We start from the raw sequence: 6,000 nt of genomic DNA, 5'->3' as shown, positions 1-6,000 counted from the left end.
GCATGGAGGGCACTACAATTACAATCCCTCGTATCACTATTGGTCGAACATAACTATCTGTTCTGTGGGCTTATGCATTTAACCTAAACATTATTAATTATAAGAAATTGTATATCGGCAACCAATTGGACGCCACTTAACCTGAAGCTTAATGAGCCTTTAACCCAGTATTCTGTGTATAAATAATATGGCTCATATATTAAACAAACCAAAAATAAACTAAGGCAAAGGGAATAAAAATTTATTTACTAACAAATACTGCAGTCCACAAACAAGCCTGAAGACTGTGTGAACACGTGAAGGTAAAGCAAGACAATTAAGAGAAATACCATGTGTGCAAAAGAAAATACAAACAATAAATAGCGCATCTAAACTGCTGGCAAGTGAACATTCTTGCATGACAGATACACTATAAACAACACACCGAGGCAGGTCATAATGAAAGGTAAGGTTGAAATGCTCACACAAATAATACTTGCAGCAAAAAGGTTTTAAACAGCAGCAAATTACAGGACAGGAACCGTGATGTGGCATCTGCTCAAAAGAGTTCCGGGACTTCGATGCAAAGCTTGAATAAAGAACTTTAGGTTGTTACCGACTATGATAATTTGCACCAGCCAAACTATAACATACTCATTAAAGGGCTTTTTTGCTAACTAAATGGTTAGCAAAAACTAGTAAAACTAAAAAAAACTAAAATGAACACCATTCCCCTCCGTCTGACACACACACAAAACAGCAATGGCCGTACCAACACTCAAGCAAACATTAGTCCTGTTCATACACATTTGGCATGTCTGCCACGTACAAAGTGCGCCCTACAGTCGTAGTGACGCACATTCTCCAGACCTCTTCGGGATGCAGCAGCACCACATCGTTGGTCGTCTGTTCGCATACGTGGAGATGGGGCACATTTGGATACTGCTCACTGACAAGCTTTCTACACAGAAGAAAGCAGCTGCCATCTCCCAGCTCATAGACACTACCCAGCACAAGGTGCAAACCACAGCAGGACTTCAGGAAGCTGTTGCAAGTTTTCTTGCAGCGCTTGTATTCTTGGGTGTGGTATACAAGTCCCTGCACTGCAACTCTTTGGTACTGCATTACATTTGCTGGAATGTAGCCCAATTTACCCAAGAAAGCATTGTGTGCCCACTCTTCCACCGTCTGGCAAAACAGACCTTTTCCAAGAGGCCTTGTGTCACGACACCTTTGCCCTGTCTTTTTTGCCAGTTGCCTGCACAATACACGAGTTACTTCAGAAAGGCTTAGTGTATTCAAGGCACGCTTCAGCTGCAGCGACATTGCAAATCGCTCAACAACTTGCAGTGGCACTCCATTTGCACCACTGACAAGGTTGAGCAAAGAACCGTTTCCCGACTCGAAGACGAACGTTAAATGGGACCAGAGTGGCCCTAGCTGGAGTCCACTTTTCGGGAGGTGCAGCACTTGGTGCACATTGAATGTCATGGCACACGAGTCATACAACTGCTGCGCTTAAAACACAAATGTTGCCAGGTTGTCCATGGCCTGCTCAACATCACGCTCGGTGATTTTATCCTTAAGGAGCAAGTATATTGCAGACACAAGGAGGCACAGGTGCTCATGGCAGGCATCTGTGAGAATGCCCTTGAAGCATGGGACAGCTTAGAACAACAACCACCATTTCCATTCGCTTGATTTCCACATGCAACGGTCATCAAGTGGTATACCGACAGAACAGCACGCGACGAAACGGCACGCGACAGAATAGCACCGACATAACAGCGCGGCGTCAAAAGGGCACGCGTCAAAACAGCACGCGTCAAAACAGCACAGCGACAAGAGCGCACAGCGACAAAACCGCACACGACAGAAGAGCACGGCGCCAAAACAGCACGGCGTCAAAACAGCACGCGACAGAAGAGCACGGCGACAAAACAGCACGGCAACGAAACAGCACGCGACAAAACAGCACACTGCAAGAGATGAGCACTGTAAAAGTTGGGTGCGGTGGCGTTGCTAGGTAGTATGGCATAGTGCACTCGCCGGAACGGAATCCAAATTCTGCGGCAAGTATAGAATAGAAAAGCACATTCATTTGAACTTATTTTTACAAGACTTATCTGTGCAGGAACATATCAGTACATGGACATTTAGGCACCCGCATATTCCAGTGGAGGGCGATTTCGGTACAGGAAGAGATTTAGGTGTGCCTGTGATAGGCTGAAGCAACACAACATAGTGAGCCGTTGATATCAATTACAGATTTTACTTGTTCGTATTACTTTCTTTTTCACGCATGGTTATATGTGCAATTATTTCTATGAAACGACTACTCCAGTAATTGCCTATTAAAGGTGGTTCCTCGATCCCGTTGTATTGATTGGTTTTTGGTCATGAATTCAGGGATCTATTTTTATGAAGACGGCATCTGTGCCCTTTTCGTGGTAATTTAACGCAGAGCCATGAATCTGCATATTTCGTGAACACTTTTTTCTGTGTTAATTTACTGAGGATTGTTCCTGGATCCTCTATTATTTAATTACTTTTCTTATAAATGTTGTTTGAATTATTCATTTGCTCATTGACGCCATTCTTTTGAAAACTTCGATGTATAGTGACGGTCTTTTTCACTAAAGTGAAGAATGTGAGCTGCCTGGTCACCAATGAGCCACGATCCACAGTAGCTCATATTCGCGGACGCTGTTTTGACGCGCAATATTGTTGCGGAAATATTTCTTACCCACTAAGAGCTCCTCTGTGCTGTTAAACAAATTAAACCCCCATGTATAAATTAGAATTAAATGGTGTAGGACTTCAGTAAGAAGCAAATTATCCGTCAGAATAGTAGCGCTTAAGGATTACACTTCGGCTTTTCGCTTCCATCATATTCCAGGTGATTTGGGTTGCAGCGGCTCATGATAACCTGAGGCATGCCTATTTCAACTGGCACTTGTTCTTTTTTTACACTTTCGATAAAACAGCAGAAAAAGAAAACAGCAGCAAGAGAAGATCTTCTTGTGGGAGCCGAAAGATCATGGCCGCTGCAAAGCATGCCTCGGTACCGGGTTAAGGTCTTTTCTTGCCTTGATGCCGGTTTTTTTTTTGTATTCGCAGTGCGGACTCAATAAAAGAAGCACACAAAAGCTTTCATTTCTCTCAGCTTTTTTAGGCTTCACAACCAGAACGCTAAATTTGGAATATCGGATGCTCCGCAGTGAAGGACTTCACACTTCTTCGCGTTCATTTAAACGGCGACACTCCGGCGTGTTCGCTCTTCTCCTTCATTTGAAATGCAACCACCATTGCGGGCATCTAACTCGCTTTCTTTGGCTCAGCGGCTCAACGCTATCCGCTCTTTCCAGCCCCTACAGGTGGCGCTGCGGAAAACGGCAATAGGAGAAGCGAGTTTAAAACCGGTAGGCGGCGGGCTAACCCGTTAGGGTAATAAAGGGTAGTTTTAATGAGTAGAGTAAGACAGGCAAGTTGGTTGGTGGCAACGGACGTCCCGATACAGATGGAGGGCTTGTGATCATCATCATCATAATCATCATCTTAATCATCATGGCGTACCAGACTGTGATCCGGCCTTCATACCAACATGCGCGCCAGCATCAATAGAGGCCCAAAAGCCCGTAGCTCTACTAGAAACAATTACTTTATTAAAGATAAACGCAGGCATATGTTGCTAAATGCGAGAGAACGTTAAATTTGTTTCAGGGTGCCTGGTGCGGCGTAAAAAGAGCCGCGTTATACGCAATCCGCTGTGCATGGCTCCGGCCGCACGGAAGTGGTTCGCGAACACCCGCCTTATTGCGAAAAAAACTGCTATAGGATGTGCAACGCTAATCTCGTGGGGTGTTGGCAGTGTACGTCATCGCAGTGTACGTTAAACTTGAGGCGTGTTTGTTTTTTTCCTGTGTAAATGCTAAGCAGAAGACCATACGCACGATGTGCGGGCGATATGGTCCCGGCACAAATGGTCCCGGAGCTACTGGCCCCGGAACTGATAGTCCCGGAACAAATGGTGCCGGAAAACATGTCCCAACTTCAAAGTGGGAAAAAAATGTCCCACCACTACTTCACCTATGCATGAGCGCCCGTATAAGGGAAGCAGGGAGGGGGTCAGTTTATTTGTCTTTACATGTTTGTATTTGTGCACAATGTATTTGCATCGGTTCGTACATAACATATTTGCTAAGGCTGAAATTATTTGAAATAAATGCTGCATGCGAATTTGTCGTCGTACGAGTATGTTCTCCCGTGCTTCCATTGCTGGTATCCTTTCGTTTATTAACGCTTGAGAAGCGAGTATCACGATTCAGGCTGTGCAGTGAGCGCTTTTACCGGCACAATATTATTCAGGTTACATGATGTATCGAAAATGGGAGTGGGCCGGCACCACTGAATATCAGACAACATAAAGCTGTACTAGCGATCACGCTCGCCGATTTCTCGCTATTTAAAAAAACGAACTTTACCGGATGAATGGTTTATTGCGTTACCTAAGCTGCGATACTGTGCTCTTCATCTGAAATGCTTCGATATCTGCAGTTAGAATCAAGCGAAGCGGCACTACGGTTTTGGACCTTGATACTTTTGCAGCTTGCAGCTTCGATACTTTTGATTTTCCCCGAAAATATGACATATAGCTATTATCTATGACGCCTATTATCTTGCTGCAAGGCTTAGAAGACTGCTGGCTAACATGCTTTGTTCTATTTGCCGGCGTGTTGCGGGAGCCTAACAATTGCTGACGGCAGCAGGTGCGCTCATAAAAACAGGCCACTCACCATAAACAACAAACTCTGTTGTTGGGAACCGCATTTGTGCAGAAACATATGCAGTTCATTCGCTAAAATACATAAACATGTTCGTGTGCATCTTTCTGACGGCTTTACTTTCCCAGAAATTGCGAGAATCAAAGACTGTCACTTGTCATGGTACAATGAAAAGCCAACGATTGATGCAACGATTGATGCAAGAACGGGTGGACCACGGAACTACCCGAACGCGTTTTGCCTGTTTCCAAGTCCCGCTCTCAAAATAAACTGGCTCGTGTTCAAAATCCCTCCACTCAATGCGCATGTTTAGCAACTGCCCCCTCTCGTCTCCCCTCGACCTCCTCCCTCTCCTCAGCGAAAACGAGGGTTGGGTCGGCTTTTGTTGCCGCCAAGACGAACAAAGGGGCAGTGGCTGCTGTGGAACGCAGAGCGTACAATGCGCACGCGGAGACGTACAATGAGTTGCTCCCCTGCTATTCGCCCCGAGCGCGAACACAGTCGGCCCCTGGCGGCGGCGGTACGAACCGCTCCTAGTGTGGACGGCGCTATCGCGTCGTCTGCTTTTTCACGTTGCGTGCGGCGCAAGGCGCGTGCTGCACACGACAAAACAACCAATATGTGTGCTCGTTTGGCAGTAAGCAATGACATAGTAACCTCTGCGTGCTCGTTTCCTCTAGAAACGCAATAATCAGCGGCCGTTGCGGGTTTATGCGCTGGTTTAATTCCACGAAACATCTTCGTTGTGGTCACCGCTTGAGTGCGAAACGTGTTATAAACATTGCTTCCACACATTGCACTTTCCTTATTGTTGAGTGCAGTCGTCTGCCGTTTCGGGAACGTCGAAGGGTGCTTTTTGAAGGTGGCGTGGTGATTATTTAAAGGATAAAAGTTTAGTACGCGAAACGGGTAAGAAGCGACAAGACCTGTGCATACGCGTGCAAATTCCACACCCTTGTAAAATTGCGCTGTGTCCTTATAGAAAGAAGAAACAAACAAAAACATTTACAGTGCACACGACCCGTGCGCTATCGCCCATACATTACCGGACACGTATTTTACACCCGCAAGCGTCTGTGTGATCGTGTCCTTCCCGTACCTTTTCGAAAATAAATACCATTTTTGGACCGTCGTTGGTTATACTCAGGAGGAGGAGTAAACACTTATTCAACTGTATCGAGTTGCTAATTTTACGTATTATTTAAAATACGTTTCTATGGATGCGCAAGAGTATTTA

The sequence above is a fragment of the Haemaphysalis longicornis genome, unplaced genomic scaffold, assembly GCF_048455015.1.
Source record: "Haemaphysalis longicornis isolate Haplotype H1 unplaced genomic scaffold, Haemaphysalis longicornis Haplotype H1 scaffold_2, whole genome shotgun sequence".
Taxonomy (NCBI): Eukaryota; Metazoa; Arthropoda; class Arachnida; order Ixodida; family Ixodidae; genus Haemaphysalis; species Haemaphysalis longicornis.
Note: the sequence above shows the minus strand (reverse complement) of the source record.